We start from the raw sequence: 17,154 nt of genomic DNA, 5'->3' as shown, positions 1-17,154 counted from the left end.
ATTTGTCTTCAAAAGATTTATTAATATCTTCAAGTTAGCCCTTTTTAATAGAACTGATGCTTAATCTAGTTGTCCTATCAGCCCGTAATTCTTTTATTTTGGTTTCTTTCATCTCTTTTAAATATGAATATACTGATGAAGATGTCAAAATTCACCAAGAATCTTTGGGATCTAATTTCTTCAACCAATTTACTTTAGGGTCATTTTTAGAGTAGGGGGATCTGCTTCATTCTCAATTTGACACCCTAGAAAAAGAAAAGCATTGCTTACTCTTTTAGAATATATCAAACTGAAGAGTATGAGAAACCTATACAAGTGCTTTATCAATAGAAATACCAGGTTTAACAAGCACAAAGCCAAGAAAATCAATGAAGCCAGATACTGGATTTCTATGGCACTAATCTTTGAACACCCTAGCAGGAGTAAACCGCTGAGTGCAGATACCATGCAGTGCATCCTGGAAGCTTTTAAGGAACAAAGACTCTAAAGCCTCACCCTAGACCTCCTGAATCAGAACTTGCATTATATATATATATATATATTTATATTTGGAGGCAGGGTCTCACTCTTTCACCCAGACTGGAGCGTAGAGGTGCAATCATGGCTCACTGCAGCCTCGACCTCCTGGGCTCAAGGGATCCTCCTGCCTCAGCCTCCTGAGTAGCAGGGACTACAGGTGCATGCATTACCATGCCCAGCTAATTTTTAAGATTTTTAGAGATGGGATTCCACCATGCTGCCTAAGCTGGGTCTCAAACTCTTGGGCTTAAGCAATTCTTCCAATGTGGCCTCTCAAAGTGCTGGGACTGCAGGCATAAGCCACTATGCCCGGCCAGAACCTGCCTTTTAAACAAAGTCCCAAATATTTCTATGCACATTAAAGTTTGAGAAGCAGTGCATGACATGATCTTTGCAGTCTTCTAATCCTGAGAAGCTAGGGTGCCATGACCTTTTGTTGCTGTATTTTGTTGCTGAATTATTATTAAATACAAACTGTGTTACTGGAGAAATATTTCCTACGGCTATGGCTCAACTTTCAAATATAGTTATCCAGTGAAGGTTGTTCAGGGAATGAGGAGAACCTTGCTCACTGTAAGGAGTGCTAAGCTTGCTCTGACTGGCCATTTAAAGACCCAGAATTCTTCAGCCAGGTGTGGTGGCTCACACTTGTAATCCTAGAAATTTGGGAGACTGAGATGGGAGGATGCTTGAGCTCAGGAGTTTGAGACCAACCTGGGCAACATGGCAAGACCTCCATCACTAAAATGAAATAAACAAATACATTTTAAAGACCCAGAATTCTACTCCAAGAATGGGGCCAACCACAACCGCCTACAACAGTGGTTCTCAAACTTAAGCCTGCATCTGAATCACCTGGAGGGCTTACTAAAATAGATTGCTGGGCCCCAACCACAGTTTCCAACTCAACAGATCTTGGATGGGGCCCCACAATTTGTAATTCTAACAACTTTCTAAGTAATGCTGGTGTGCTAGTCAGGGAATGACACTTGGAACCATTCGCCCAGGTTAAAAGGCTTCAGTTCATAGGAGAACTTCTTTAGATTAGCAACCTCCTTTAGGCTGGAAGTGGCCTGGCTGCAATTTAACTTGCTTGCTTGAAAATGTGCTGAGGTTTACAGCATGGTATGGAGCCTGACTACATATTCACTTGGAGCCAGGTCAACCAGCCTGCCAGTGGCTGTGACCCATGGATGTAAGGCGCTTGATGTGTCAGCCTGGGATTTGCTGAATCTTGCTCAATGAACGGAATCTGTGTTGGCTTTATGGCTTTCCCAGATCAATTGTGGTATCATGATGATGATGCCACCCCTGCCCAGGCTTTTATAGCTTTTACGTATTGAGTGTTTCCAAAGGGAGTTATTAAATTGAATTCACTTATAATCACAGGTGAACTTGCCCTTTATTGCATATCACCCTGCTGAAAGCCAGTCACAAGTGTCCCTGATTTTCTTTACTATGTGGTTTCAGAGTCCCTAGCCTTCCCTTTCTATAGTAGTCTGAATTCTAAGGTAAAATTTGTCTTTTGTTGGAAAGCTGACTTTCTGCAACTCTCCTTTAAGAAGCAGGCCAATCTTTGGGAGCATTTCTCTGCCATGTGATTTTAAAGTTTTACAATTTCCTTGAGCATGTCTCCTTCCCCAATGTCTTCCTGAGGCGAGACTTTCATCTGAGCTCTTTTCTGCCTTTCTGTACTAGAAGCTTGTGGTGAGGCCACTCTACTTCTGTTGATTCTAAGCAAGCCCTTCAAGGTGAAACTAGGCAAGTAACATGGCCAGTTGGTCTTTGAAAGGGCCAGGTTTATACATGATTGGTGCATGCTGGTTTTAAACAAATTTGACCATGGAATAATTCTAAAAGCAGAGATTTTTCAAGTTTGGAGCAGGGCAAGTTCCTTGCTCTCATTAAAGGGTAGACAAGCTAACTTTTGCTGTATAAGAAACTACCCCAAAATAAGTGACTTAAACAATGTAGTTCAGAATTTCCTGGGTTGGCAATTCGGGCAGGGATCATTTAGTGATTTATTTGGTCTTGGCTGGGTTTTCTCTGACAATTGTGGCCAGCTGTTGGATCAGCTGTGGGCTAGCTGGTCTAAGATGACTTGCCTCAGCTGAAATGGCACATCTCCATTCTGGGGTCTCTCATTCTCCAGTGGACCAATCCTGGCTTCTTCACATGATAACTGTGCAGGGTTTCAAGAGGAAAAAAAAATGTGTGTAGGGAGTGTTGAGGCCTAGGCTCCAAATTGGCACACTGTCAGTTCTGCCATGTTTTATTGGCCAGAACAAGGTACAAATCCAGCCCAGATTCAAGGGGAGTAAAAACAGTTTCCACCTGTTGGTGGGAGAAGCTGAAAAGTCACATTGCAAAGGGCCTGGATAGAGTAAGAAAAGATAGATTTTTGCCATTTTGCAATAGACTGAAAGAGCCACCTCAGGGCCCTTGAACATGCTGGTCTCTCTTCCTAGAACCCGTTTTTCTCCACTTTCTCTATGGCTGGTACTTCTCATCTTTCAGATCTCAGCTTACGTATCATATTTTCTGAGGAGACATCCTACCAGCATGTCCTGCTATTCTCGATCTAAATCCCTATTTTTCTTCTTTCATATGCTTCTCTCATTTTGTAATTTTTTCATTTATGAGATTATTGGTTTCTCTTGATTACATCCCTAGAACAAAAATTCCATAAAGTCAGGAATAATTTTGTTTTGTTTTGTTTTTAAGAGATGGTGTCAGAACTTCTGGACTCAGGTAGTCTTCCTGTCTCAGCCTCCCAAAGTGCTGGGATTACATGCATGAGCCACTGTGCCCAATCAAGTTTGTCATTTTTACTTAATTATTATATCAGTAGTACTTAGCATAATGTCTGACACATAGTAGGCCCTCAATAAATATATATCCAAAGAGTGAATTGAATGAAAGATGGAGGTAATATAATCTATTTGATTAAGGAAAAGATTGAGCATTTCAGAAGAGGATAGAAGAGTTGGTCTGGCCATGTGATAAGTAAGACATAGAAAATAATCCAAGGAGATCAATAAAAAGGTCTAGGGAGCTCTCACTACCTGCATGATATCTTTAAAAGGCCACTGGTAAAATGTTCCCTCTCCCAGATGGCCCGAATACATGAGATTAAAGCACATCAAGGCTTGGCAAGGACCCTGAAACCCAAGATAACTTATTTCCAACCAAAAATTAAGGTACATAGTTTTCCAAGGGATCATTTCTTCTGGTTCATGATTATGTTAAAATAGGAGTACCAGATATGTAATAGAAATAGTAAGTTTAAAAAAATTTTTTGAGACAGGTCTTGCTCTGTCAGCCAGGTTGGAGTGCAGTGGCACAATCATGGCTTACTGTAGCCTCAGCCTCCCAGGCTCAAGCGATCCTCTCACCTCAGCTTCCCAAGTAGCCGGGACTACAGGTGCACGCCATCACACCCAGTAATTTTTGTATTTTTTGTAGAGGCAGGGTTTCACCGTGTTGCCCAGGTTGTTCTTGAACTCCTGGGCTCAAGGAATCCACCCACCTCGGTTTCCCAAAGTGTTGAGATTACAGGTGTGTGTTACCATGCCCAGCCAGCAATTTTCTATGTTTCACAAATCAGTATCACTGGAATAAACTGATGAGAAATCAAGACTTTTGGAGGGTGGGAGGGAAGGAGGATATATAGTTACCATGGTTCAAGGCCACCAGAGCTAGAAATTTCAGCATCAGAGTGTCAATCCTTTAAGTCTTAAGGCTTTTAGCATTTAACCCACTGCTAATCTACAATTTTCCTGAGAATCAGCCCTGTTTCCAGTCCTACTTTGCTGGAATGTAACTCCAGGGAAATGGTTCTTACCTAGGCTGACTGACTTTGCTCCCCAGGTGATTTTGACAATGTCTGCACATAGTTTTGGTGATCGTAATTGGGAGACTGTTACCAGTATATAGTGAGTAGAGGCCAGAGTTTGCACCATTACACTCTAGCCTGGGGAACAGAGAAAGACCCTGTCTATGAGACCCCTCCCTAGTGGTTGGGACCACAGACACATGCAACCATGCCTGGCTAATTTCTTTCTTTTTCTTTTACTTTACATATATTATTTGAAACAGGGTCTTACTCTGTCACCCAGGCTAGAGTGCAGTGGCATGATCATGGCTCACCACAGCCTCAATCTTCCAGGCTCAAGCGATCTTCCCACCTCAGTCTCCTGAGCTGCTGGTGCTACAGGCATGCACCACCACACATGGCTGATTAATTTTTATTTTTAGTAAAGACAGGGTCTCACTATGTTGCCCAGGCTGGTCTCAAGCAATCCTCCTGCCTTGGCCTCCTAATCTTTTTATTTTTTTGTAGAGACAGGGTCTTCCTATTTTGCCCAGGCTGGTCTTAGTGTCCTGGTGTCAAGTGATCCTCCAGCCTTGGTCTCCCAAAGTGCTGGGACTACAGGCGTGAGCCACTGCACCCAGCTTAACACTATTTGGCCCATCTGCCAGTTCCCAGGAAAGCTCTATTCTCAGAATTTGTCTTTATTTAACCTGGCTCAGAGGTTACCCTGTGTGAACAGTCTTATCCCTAGGTCATTTGTGGGGGAAAAAAAAATGTGACGATGTCTTTGTATCATAGTCGTTGGAGGTGGTGTTACCAGTTGGGGTTAACAAGAGGTTGACCAAGAAAGTTAAAAGGAAAAACTGGGGAATGAGATGCCCAAAAGGGTCTTTGAAAAGCTCCAGTATATTCGTGGGACATAGAAATCCACTGACATATGCGAGACTTGTGCACATGCCGAAGAAAGTCCTATAAAGTCCCTAATCTCTCATCTCTGGCTGGTCTTGAGGCTATGCACATGCAGGAGATGAAGGCTAAAGCAGAATTGCAAACTGCCTGGCAGAGTGTTGAAGCTATGCCACAATCCACACAGAGAAACCTTCAACAAAGGGACAGGTAGGGTGGCTCATGCCTGTAATCCCAGTACTTTCAGAGGCTGAGGCAGGAAGATTGTTTGAGGCCATGAGTTCAAGACCAGTCTAGGCAACATAATGAGACTTGTCTCCCTCAAAAAAGTAAAAAAAAAAAAAAAAAAAAAAAAAAAAAAAAGCTGCACATAGTGGTACATGTGTCTCTAGTCCCAGCTACTTGGGAAGCTGAGGCAGGAGGATTGCTTGAGCCCAAGAGTTTGAGGCTGCTGTGAGCTATGATCCTGCCACTACACTCCAGCTTGGGTGACAGAGCAAGATCTTGTCTCAAAAAAAAAAAAAAAAGACAAACCAAAAAATGAAACCTTCAGCAAAGACTGAGAGACTTAGTGATTGAAGGTATTAAAGGAGATCTCTGTCCAATTATTAGCTGACCACTAGGTTAAGCAAGCAGAGACTTCAGTGGCCACACACGATAAAAATTACAGACAGGATGGGCATGGTGGCTCATGCCTGTAATCCCAGCACTTTGGAAGGCCAAGGTGGGAGGATTGCTTGAGCCCAGGAGTTAAGACCAGCCTGGGCAACATGGGGAAACCTCATCTCTTCAAAAAAAATACAAAAATTAGCTGGATGTGGTGGCATGTGCCTCTGGTCCCAGCTACTCAGGAGGCTGAGGTAGAAGGTTTGCTTGAGCCTGGGAGATCAAGTCGATAGTGGAACATGATTGCACAACTACACTCCAACTTGGACAACAGAGTGAGACCCCGTTTCAAAAATTTTAAAAAATTATAGACATAACAGAATTAATTCTGAAAGGTTATTAAATAAACAAACAGCAGTAGCAACAAGAACAACAAAGAGAAGCAACAAACCCTGGGGGAGAATCTGATTTCCAGAGTTGCCATATTATTTTAAACATTGAGTTTTCAACAAAATTATAGGGCACACAGAGAAACAGGAAAGTACAGCCTTTATACATGGGGAAAGAAGGAATAAGAGAATTCAGTAAATTTCCAGGGAACAAGGTTGGTTGCTATTAAAAGAATGAGCAAAGTATCTGAATAGACTTGTATCCAAGGAAGAGATATAAATAGCCAATAAACACATAAGACTCTCAACTTCATTAGTCATCAGGGAAAAGCAAATCAAAAGCACAATGAGATATTCAAACCCAGCAGGATAACTAAAATCAGAAGCAGACTAGAAAAGTGCTGATAAGGATATGGAGAAAGTTGAACCTTCCTAGCTTCTACTGGAATTGTAAAATGGTGCAACCACTTTGGAAAACAGCCTGGTAACTCCTCACAAAGTTAAACATATAGCTACAAAATGATCTAGCAGTTCCACTCCCTGGTATATACACCAGCAAATTGAAAACATATATCTATACAACTTGTGCACAAACGTTTTACAACAGCATTATCCCTAATAGCTAAAAAATAGAAGCAAGCTGAATGTCCATCAACTGATGAATGGATAATGAAAATGTGGTACAGTTGATCCTTGAACCTTGAACGACATGGGTTTGAACCGCATGGGTCCACTTATACGTGATTTTGTTGTTCAATAAAATTTACACTGAATGTGCCTGCCTCTCTTGCCACCTCCTCCACTTCTGCCTCTGCCACCCCTGAGACAGCAAAACCAACTCCTCCTCTTCCTCCTCCTCCTCAGCCTACTCAATGTGAAGACAATGAGGATGAAGACCTTTATCATGATCCATTTCCATTTAATGAATAGTAAATGTCTTTTCTCTTATGATTTTCTTAATAACATTTTCTTTTCTCTAGCTTACACATCACAAACAAAATCTGTGACAATCAACTGTTTATGTTATTGGTAAGGCTTCTGGTCAACAGTTGGTTATTAACAGTTAAGTTTTAGGGGAGTCAAAAATTTTATTTTCTTTCTTTCTTTCTTTCTTTCTTTCTTTCTTTCTTTCTTTCTTTCTTTCTTTCTTTCTTTCTTTCTTTCTTTCTTTCTTGAGGCAGGGTCTCACACTGTTGTCCAGGCTAGAGTGCAGTGGTGAAATCAAGGCTCACTGCAGCCTTGAACTCCCTGGCTCAAGCAATCCTCCCACCTCACAGCCTCCCAAATAGCTGGGGAGTACAGGCATGCACCTCCATGCCTGGTTGCTTTTTGTATATTTAGTAAAGATGGAGTTTTACCATGTTGGCCTAAGCTGGTCTCAAATTCCGGGCTCAAGCAATCCTCCTGCCTGAGCCTCTCAAAGTGCTGGGATTACAGGCATGAGCCACCATGCCCAGCCTATACTTGAATTTTTTACTGCACAGGAGGCCAGTTCCCCTAGCCCCCGCATTGTTAAAGGGTCAACTGTATATGTACCCAATGGATTATTATTTGACCATAAAAAGAAATGAAATACAAATACATGCTACAACATGGATGAACACTGAAAATATTAATGCTAAGTAAAAGAAAGAGGTCAGTAAAGACCACATATTATATGACTCCATTTATATAAAATTTCCAGTGTAGGTGAATATTAGAGTCACCGAATAGACTAGTGGTTACTAGAACCTGGGTGGAAAGGGAAATAGGGAGTGACTGCTAATGAGTACAGGATTTGTTTTGAGAGTGATGGAAATGTTTTAAAATTAAATATTGGTGATCATTTCACAATTTAGTAATGTGCTAAAAACCACTAAAATGTAGACTTTAAATTAATGAATTTTGTAGACGGTCCATGATATCTCAATAAAGCTGTTTTTGTTTTGTTTCGTTTTGTTTTGTTTTGAGATGGAGTTTCACTCTTGTTGCCCAGGCTGGAGTGCAATGGCATGATCTCCGCTCACTGCAACCTCCGCCTCCCGGATTCAAGCGATTCTCCTGCCTCAGCCTCCTGAGTAGCTGGGATTGCAGGAACATGCCACCATGTCTGGCTAACTTTTGTACGTTTAGTAGAGATGGAGTTTCACCATGTTGGCCAGGCTGGTCTCAAACTCCTGACCTCAGGAGATCCACCCACCTCGGCCTCCCAAAGTGCAGGGATTACAGGCATGAACCACTGTGCCTGGCCAATAAAGCTGTTTTAAACAATGTTAGACAATATTGTTGTTAAAAACTAGAATAAAACTGCAATTCAGAATCCAGTGTTGGTACTACTGCATTCCCACTTTCTGTTGTAAAAAATTTAACAAAGACTACAACATTGTTATAGAAAATCAGCCATGGATAGTATGGGTCCAAATTCTAGCACAGATTATATAGTGGGAAAAAACAAAAGTGGGCAGATTTATCTCAAATTAGGAGAAATGTTTATGTATAGTCAGCAGTAAGTCCAATGTCATAAGTTCAAGCAGACAACTGGAGACAGGAAAAGTGTAATGTAATGTGTGAAGACTTGAAAGATGGTGAAAAAGGTCTCATCCCATCTCACTTGCAAATTTTATGATGTCTAAGTTTTATCCCGAAGTTTTTATTTATTTATTTATTTATTTATTTATTTATTTATTTATTGAGATGGAGTGTCGCTCTTGTTGCCCAGGCTGGAGTGCAGTGGCCGCGGTCTCTGCTCGCTGCAAGCTCCACCTCCCGGGTTCAAGTGATTCTCCTGCCTCAACCTCCCAAGTGGCTAGGATTACAGGCACCCACCACCATGCCCAGCTAATGTTTGTATTTTTAGTAGAGACAGAGTTTTGCCATGTTGTTCAGGATGATCTTGAACTCCTGACCTCAGGTGATCTGCCCACCTTGGCCTCCCAAAGTGCTGGGATTACAGGCGTGAGCCACCAAGCCCAGCCCTGAAGTTATGAAAAACACAAAAAGGCATGTTTCTAAAGCCAACTCCAACTCTGTCACAGATATAACCAATAGTTCTTCAATCAATATATTTTATGAGGGCAACCCAAACTGGAAGAGGGAAGACATTGTCTTGTACAATGCCTAGACTCATTTGCCTTAAATGAGAAAATGAATGGACTTGGCATTGTAGTTCTTACACCTACTAGAGTATTAGCTCTTCAAAAAGAAGCTGAATATTCTAAATCAAGCTTGTTCCACCCACGGCCCATGGGCTTCATGCGACCCAGGATAGTGTTGAATGCAGCCCAACACAAATTTGTAAGCTTCCTTAAAACATTACAAGATTTTTTTGCAATTGTTATTTGTAGCTCATCAGCTATCATTAGTGTTAATGTATTTGATGTGTGGCCTGAGACAATTCTTCTTCCAATGTAGCCCAGGGAAGCCAAAAGATTGGACACCCCTGCGCTAACTATTCGTATTGTCCTACTCCAATTGTGTTGCTATAAAGGAATACCTGAGGCTGTGTGATTTATAATGAAAAGAAGTTTATTTGACCCACCATTCTGTAGGCTATACAAGAAACATGGCACCAACGTCTGCTTCTGGTGAGGGCTTCAGGCTACTTCCACTTATGATGGAAGGCAAAGGGGAGTCAGCATGTGCCGAGATCACATGGTGAGTTAGGAAGCAAGAGAGAGGGAGAAGAGAGGTGCCAGGCTGTTTATCACAACCAGCTTTTATGGGAATCAATAGAGTGAGAACCCACTCACCCCAGTCACCTGCCAGGGAGGACATTAATCTACTCATGAGGGATCAGCCTCCATGACCCAAACACCTTCCATTAGGCCCCACCTCTAACATTGGAGATCACATTTCAGCATGAGGTTTGGTGGGGACAAATATCCGAACTAGAGGACACATGATGGCCTTAAAAGTGTTTGCATAGATGGGCACAGTAGCTCATGCCTGTAATCCTAGCACTTTGGGAGGCTGATGTGAGAGGATCACTTGGGTTCCAGGAGTTAGAGACCAGCCTGGGCAACATGGTGAGACCCCATCGCTACAAAAAACATTTTATTTTAATTAGGCGGGCATGGTCGAACATGTATGTAGCCCTGTCTATTCAGAAGGCTGAGGCAGGAGGATGGCTTGAGCCCAGGAGTTCGAGGTTGCAGTGAGCTATGACCACGCCACTGTACTCCAGCCTGGGAAACAGAGCAAGACCCTGGCTCAAAAAAAAAAAAAAAAAAAAAAAAAAAAAAAAGTGTTTGTATATATGGTGATAGAAATAGAGAGGGAAAAATTCAAGACTTTATCAAAGGTATATAAATCAGTGTTGAAATTCTTGAAAGACTGGATGATCTGTAAATGAATAACTTTGTCAACCTGAAAGCCTAATTTACTTGATCTTATACAAAGCGTATAAGATGCTAGGCATGGACTTTAAATGCCAGATAATGCAAATTGTATTAGATCTATGTCCAGACAGACAGACAAACAGACTCTTAGGGCAAGTACAGCTTGGCCAGGCCCTATCCATTAACTTGCACAATCTTACTTGTAAGAGCCTTATGAATACACATATATTCACACGCATATGTGTATATATGATCCAAAATGTATGTGCTATATGACTATATATGCACCATATAAGTACAAACGTGTGTATGTATATATGTACTTTGGACCTAGTTGCTGCAAACACAGTGAAACAAAATAAAATTGTTACCACAGGTGAAGGGAAATAATCTTTTAGCCAAATACTCCTATAGAATATATCTCCCAAATACAAAGTTATCATATTTGTCAGCAAAAACGTTGTTTCTGATGATTTCCCAAGTGATCTGAGTGACCCAGGCATACCAGAACAATATCTTTTTTCTTTTTTTGAGACACAGTCTCATTCTGTCACCCAGGCTGAAGTGTAGTGGCATGATCTTGGCTTACTGCAGCTTCTAACTCTTAGGCTCAGGCCATCCTCCCACCTCAGCCTCCTGAGTAGCTTGAACTACAGGCGTGCACCACCATGCCTGGCTAAGTGTTTTGACTTTTTGTAGAGATGCGGGTCTCACCATGTTGCCCATGCTGATCTCAAACTCCTGAGTTCAAGCGATCCACCTGCCTCAGACTTCCAAAGTACTAGGTTTATAGGTGTGAGCCACTGCACCTGGCCACCAGGACAATTTCTTCATGGCAATAGAGGACAGAGAAAAGAGGGTAAGCATTAGAGTACTCTTGAAAAGGAAAAGTGACAATACTGATTGCTACCAGTCTAGCACCCCAAGTTCATATTGTTCATAGTGTCACACTTGTCTATGACTTCTCCCAGAACATTGAACAATAGGTCCACTGAGTGCAGTGTTCCAGAAAAGCAGAAATGACAGGAATATATGTTACCTTTATCACTAAACATGATTGGAAGATTGCCACAAAACTGTTTAAAATTCTGAAAAGAGAAAATTAGAATATCCTGGATGGTCTTGTGTCAATAGGTGAAAAGTACAAGTTATATAAGCAAATAAGCAAAAAGGAATAGAAAAAAGATTAGTAAAACCTCAAGGAAAACCCAAGAAGTTTTCTTGATGTTTATATTCAAAAGTAGACCAGGCCATTGGAGAATTCAAGATTTTCTTTAAAGTATATAATATTTAAGATATATTTGGAAGTATTGGAAGCATACTGGCAGTCTGAAGAGATTTGAGTAGCAAGAGTGAAACTGTATTTGTCTGCAGCACTTAGGCACATGAGGAGAACATGAGTGATTAAATGGCATGTGAACATTGTTTTCTGCAGAGAGCATCCAGTGCTCATGGATTGGGGGAGGCTCTGCTGCATAATCAGTTTTGTGAATGGGTCTAAGACTAGTGTTTACACCTGACTGATATTAATACTTAGTGTTTTGACTTTCTTTTTTTTTTTTTTTTTTTGGACAGGGTCTTGCTCTGTCACTCACACTGGAGTGTAGTGGTGTGATCATGGTTCACTGCAGCCTCAATCTCCAGGTTCAAGCGATCCTCCCACCTCAACTTCCCAAGTAGCTGAAACCAGGTGCATGCCATACGACCTGGCTAATTTTTGTATTTTTTGTAGAAACAGGGTTTTGCTGTGTTGCCCAGTCTGGTCTTGAACTCCTGGGCTCAAGCGATTCTCCTGCCTCGGCCTCCCAAAGTATTGGGTTTACAGGCGTGAGCCACCACACCTAGCCTCTTTTGGCATTTTTAAGAGTTGTTTCTGTTCCCCCACCTTTAAAATAATTGCACACTGTTTGCATCAGAGAGCTAGGGGTCTTTGTCAAGATTGTCTCCAGCTCTTCATTTCACAGACAAGAAAACTAAAGCCAAAATGGAGTCAGTGGTACTTATTTCCTAACACAAAGCTGAAACAACAGCCCAGGTCTTCTGATTTCAAGGTCAGCACCCGTACTACATTGTCTCTGTTTTGTTGACATCTTTCTAAAAGCCACTTATACACTTTTTAATTTAAAAAACTTTGGGAAACAATCCCTACAGTTACATTTCCTTCTGCTGTTATTGTTTGGGAAGCAATAGAGGAGGAAGTAAGTCAAGACCCACAGGCCTCAGAATGAAACCGTTTTGGGTTTTCTTCCCGGCTTTAGCCATTGCTAGGCAGTCACTCTCGGGAAGATTTCTTAAAGTCTTTGAGTCTCTGTTTCTGCACTTTTCAATAGGGTAGTAACAGGACTACTTCATGGGATAGTGAAAAAGTAAATTAATGCACGTGCAACACTGGGAACATAACACTTACCAAGATACAGCTGCGATCATAGTGATGCTGACCATCGTGATCATGGGGCTGTTTTGAGCCAGGCTGCAACTTTTTGCCAGTCAGGGGCCTATTGGGAGGATCCTGGTGCTGGGATGACACTTAATATTCTTTGAAAGCAGACTTTCAGTCTCCTTCAATGCTTCCTGGCACCCTGAAACTGCCACCTAGCTCTTCCTCTTCACAGCTCCCACATCTAGTTTGCTAATGGCACAACCATTTTAAATTCATACGCAGCCTATGGTAATAGGGAGAACCAAAATATTTATCTTTCAAACTTCTCTCTCCTACCTTCCACTACCTCAAATACCACCACCTCCCCTAATAGATACTCCTCTCTGTCCTAGGCATTACCAGCATGATGGAATTGGGGCTGTGACAGCCTCAGACTTTTTCCTATGAAAAGAAGTACAGAGGTGATTTTTCACCCTTGAACTCTACATTTCACTCTTCTCCCTTTATCTCTAGTAGTAAGGCCTTGGAATCCACCAATCTCTCTCTCTCTTTCTCTCTCTCTCTCTCTCTCTCTCTCTGTGTGTGTGTGTGTGTGTGTGTGTGTGTCTCTCTGTCTGTCTCTCTCTCATTAAAGATGACACATGGAAGGCAAGTATTTGCGAGGCCAAATACCCTCCCTTTATAAATATTCTCATAAAAAAACTTTTAAAAAATTCTTTAAGTGCCCCTGGATGAGGATTCCCAAAGCAAGATTTCTGGACAGGAAAACACCAACAGTCACAGTAGAGAGTTAATGATTGGAAAAGAAGGAGGAAAACCAACACGGCCTGAGTCACTGCTTTCTGGGGTCATTGGAGCCCAGCAAAGCTAGTAGAAAGAAGTAGTGATGTCTATATGCATGAGAAAAATAACTTTTTTTTTGAGACAGAGTCTCACTGAGTTGCCCAGGCTGGAGTGCTGTGGCACTATCTCAGCTCACTGCAACCTCTGCCTTCCGGGTTCAAGCAATTCTCATGCCTCGGCCTCTCGAGTAGTTGGGATTACATGCACATGCCAGCACACCTGGCTAATTTTTGTATTTTTAGTAGAGATGGAGTTTCACCATGTTGGCCAGGCTGATCTTGAATTCCTGGCCTCAGGTGATCTGCCCGCCTTAACCTCCCAAAGTGCTGGGGTTACAGATGTGAGCCACCGTGCCTGGCCTGAGACAATAACTTAATAAGATAGAGTATACTTGCCCTTCAAATTTTTTATGGTACTCATTGTTTCATTTTGGTAAAGGAAAATGTGGCAGTATGGTATCAGTGAAGTGGAATGTGGCATCAGTGGGCAGCATCACCTGGTTGCCAGTAGGCATTAATGAGATCCATTGTATTCAGGCCATACCTGTGTGAGGAAGAATAGATAGAAGAGAAAGATACGAAGTGTAAGAGAAATGCTAACTTGACTGCAACCATTTACTCATAGAAATGAGGTAAGAGTCACTACAGTGACAAATGTCAAAGAAAAGAGAGACAGTAGGGCATTGCACCTCTGATCCAAGCAAGGCAGAACCAGCATCCTCTTACATGTCTTCCAAGAGTCTTTAAAGGGTTGTTTCAAAAATGGAGGCTGTTCTCTTTCTCTCTGCTTCTGTCTTTGTCTGCCTCTGCCTCCCTCCTTTCTTTTCTCCCTCCCTCTCTCCCCTCATGCCTACATCTTTGTCTGTGCCTGTACTTTCAGTGTATATTTAACTTGCAGGCAGCCATGCAATATTATCCAAACCCACTTATTCGTCTTACCTTTGGGACAGGGGACTGAACTAGGGAAGGGGGAGTACTCAGATAGGTTTTCTTTGTAGTTGATCACAACCATCCATGTGGCTTCAGTTAACTGCTGGAAATGATGTCTTCAGAGCATGACACCCTGGAAAACAGTAGAGGGTTAGCTTCAGAGTGCCATTTGCTGTTCTCTGTGGGCTTTGGAAGCATGCAGAGAAAATACCAAGATGCAAAGCCAAATGCATGACTAGGAATACTAAGGGGGTCTGAAGCAGCAGCCACAACATAGATGAAGTACAAATTCTGTCTGGAATCTGTCTCTGACATCCACGGGAGAGAAATATTATACATGGCTTTTCTGGTTAGCATAGAGTCTTAAAATGTATATGAAAATATGCCAGTGATTTTTAAAGCATTTTGATTTCTTCTTGCTCTGCAAAGCATATACAGCAATGCCAAAATCAGAAAACTTCCATTCAGCAGAAGATCCCTATAATGGACTTTCATTAAAATGTCTTGTTTTATGTGGTTCCTTAAGTTCTCAGTGACTGTGCCTATGGAAATCTGATAGATCAAAGGCATTAATGATTGTGTAAATACTAGGTGACCTCTTCTGGGTATTTCATATGTTCTTGATTTGATGAGTGAGTGCTCTACTACTGGAGATCTTTAACAAAGACACACTATTAGAGAACTCCTGCATGCTGACTCTAGCTATCTTTATCCCTGGCTATCTCTGCAGTTTGGTCCAATAGTTATTTTGGTTTAATACAGCTACCCTATCACTGTTGATGGGAATGTAAAATGGTGCAACCACCATGGATAACAGAAAGGAGGTTCCTCAAAACTTTTAAAACAGAATTACAATGTGATCCCGCAATCCCACTGCTGGGTATCTATCCAAAAGAATTGAAAGCAAGATCTCAGAGATGTTTGCACATATATGCTCATGGAAGCATTATTCACAAGGACCAAGAGGTAGAAACAAATTAAATGTCCATCCATGGATGAATGGATAAACAAAATGTGTCATATACATACAATAGAATATGATTCAGTCTTTAAAAAGGCTATCACATGCTACAATGTGAATGAACTTTGAGGACATTTTGTTAAATGAAATGTCAGTCACAAAAAGACAAACACTGTATGATTCCATGTATATGAGGTATCTAAAGTAGTCTAATTTATAGAAGCAGTATGTAGAATGGTGATTGCCAGGGGCTGGGAGAGGGGAGAAATGGGAAGTTGTTGTTCAAGGGGTATAGAGTTTCAGTTTCATAAGATGAAAAAAATCTGGGTATTTGCTGCACAACGATGTGAATAGACTTAACACTATTGAACTCTACAGTTAAAAATGGTTAATATGGTGAAGTTTGTTATTTTTTTTTTAACCACAATTAAAACTAAAAATAGGCTGAGTGTGGTGGCTCACACCTGTAATCCCAGCACTTTGGGAGGCTGAAGCAGGAGGATTGCTTGAGCCCAGGAGTTTGAGACCAGCCTGGGCAACAAAGCAAGACCCCATCTCTACAGTTTTCTTTATTTATTTTATTTTATTATTATTATTATTTTTTTTTTTTTTAGCCAAATGTGGTGGCATGCACATCTAGTTACTCAGGAGGCCAGGATGGGAGGATTGTTTGAGCCTGGGGAGTCAAGGCTGCAGTGAGCCAAGACTGCACCACTGAACTCCTGCCTGGATGAGAGAGTGAGACCCTGTCTCAATAAATAAACAAATAAAAACCTGTTAAAAATAAAAAAATAGAAATGCACTATGAAGTTTCTGTTTTTGTGTAGGTCTTGGAGTTAGTTTTGTTTTAAAGACTGCTATAGTGTGCTATTGTTGTGTTAGCAGGAACATTAAAAGTTAGGCTCTTCCTAATATACTGATTGTGTTGAGAGGTGGAGGTAGCCCCTTAAGATCTTTGCCTTGGCCTGGTGCGGTGGCTCACACCTGTAATTCCAGCACTTTGGGAGGCCAAGGTGGGTGGATCACCTGAGGTCGGGAGTTTGAGACCAGCCTGGCCAACATGGTGAAACCCCATCTCTACTAAAAATACAAAAAAATTAGCCAAACGTGGTCACAGGCACCTGTAATCCCAGCTACTTGGGAGGCTGAGGCAGGAGAATCACTTGAACCTGGGAGGTGGAGGTTGCAGTGAGCCAAGATTACGCCATTGCACTCCAGCCTGGGCAACAAGAATGGAACTCCATCTCAATAAATAAATAAATAAATAAATAAATAAATAAATAAATAAAAATAAAGATATTTGCCTTCTTTCCCTCTATCCCTGGTCAAGGTATGACCTTGCAGACAGATCCTTCATGTACGTTCTGAAGATCTGGCTTTCAGACAATTCAGGTGAAAAGATGTGTATAGAAATCACCCCAAATCTGACCAAACTGTTCTGATTTCCAACAGTGGCATCGTACACTATGAACAACGTCAGGAGTTACAAAA

At 41.6% G+C, this 17,154-nt stretch overlaps 1 non-coding gene across 1 annotated transcript; it reads right to left on the bottom strand.

Annotated features, from left to right (window-relative positions):
- Positions 1 to 316: 316 nt before the first annotated feature.
- Positions 317 to 455, bottom strand: LOC114675227 (small nucleolar RNA SNORA8). The gene has a single exon (XR_003726316.1). It is a non-coding gene; the product is annotated as a small nucleolar RNA SNORA8 (small nucleolar RNA).
- Between the last annotated feature and the right edge of the window lie 16,699 nt (positions 456 to 17,154).

This window comes from Macaca mulatta, chromosome X (assembly GCF_049350105.2).
Source record: "Macaca mulatta isolate MMU2019108-1 chromosome X, T2T-MMU8v2.0, whole genome shotgun sequence".
NCBI lineage: Eukaryota > Metazoa > Chordata > Mammalia > Primates > Cercopithecidae > Macaca > Macaca mulatta.
Note: the sequence above shows the minus strand (reverse complement) of the source record. Positions and strands in the feature narration are given on the sequence as shown.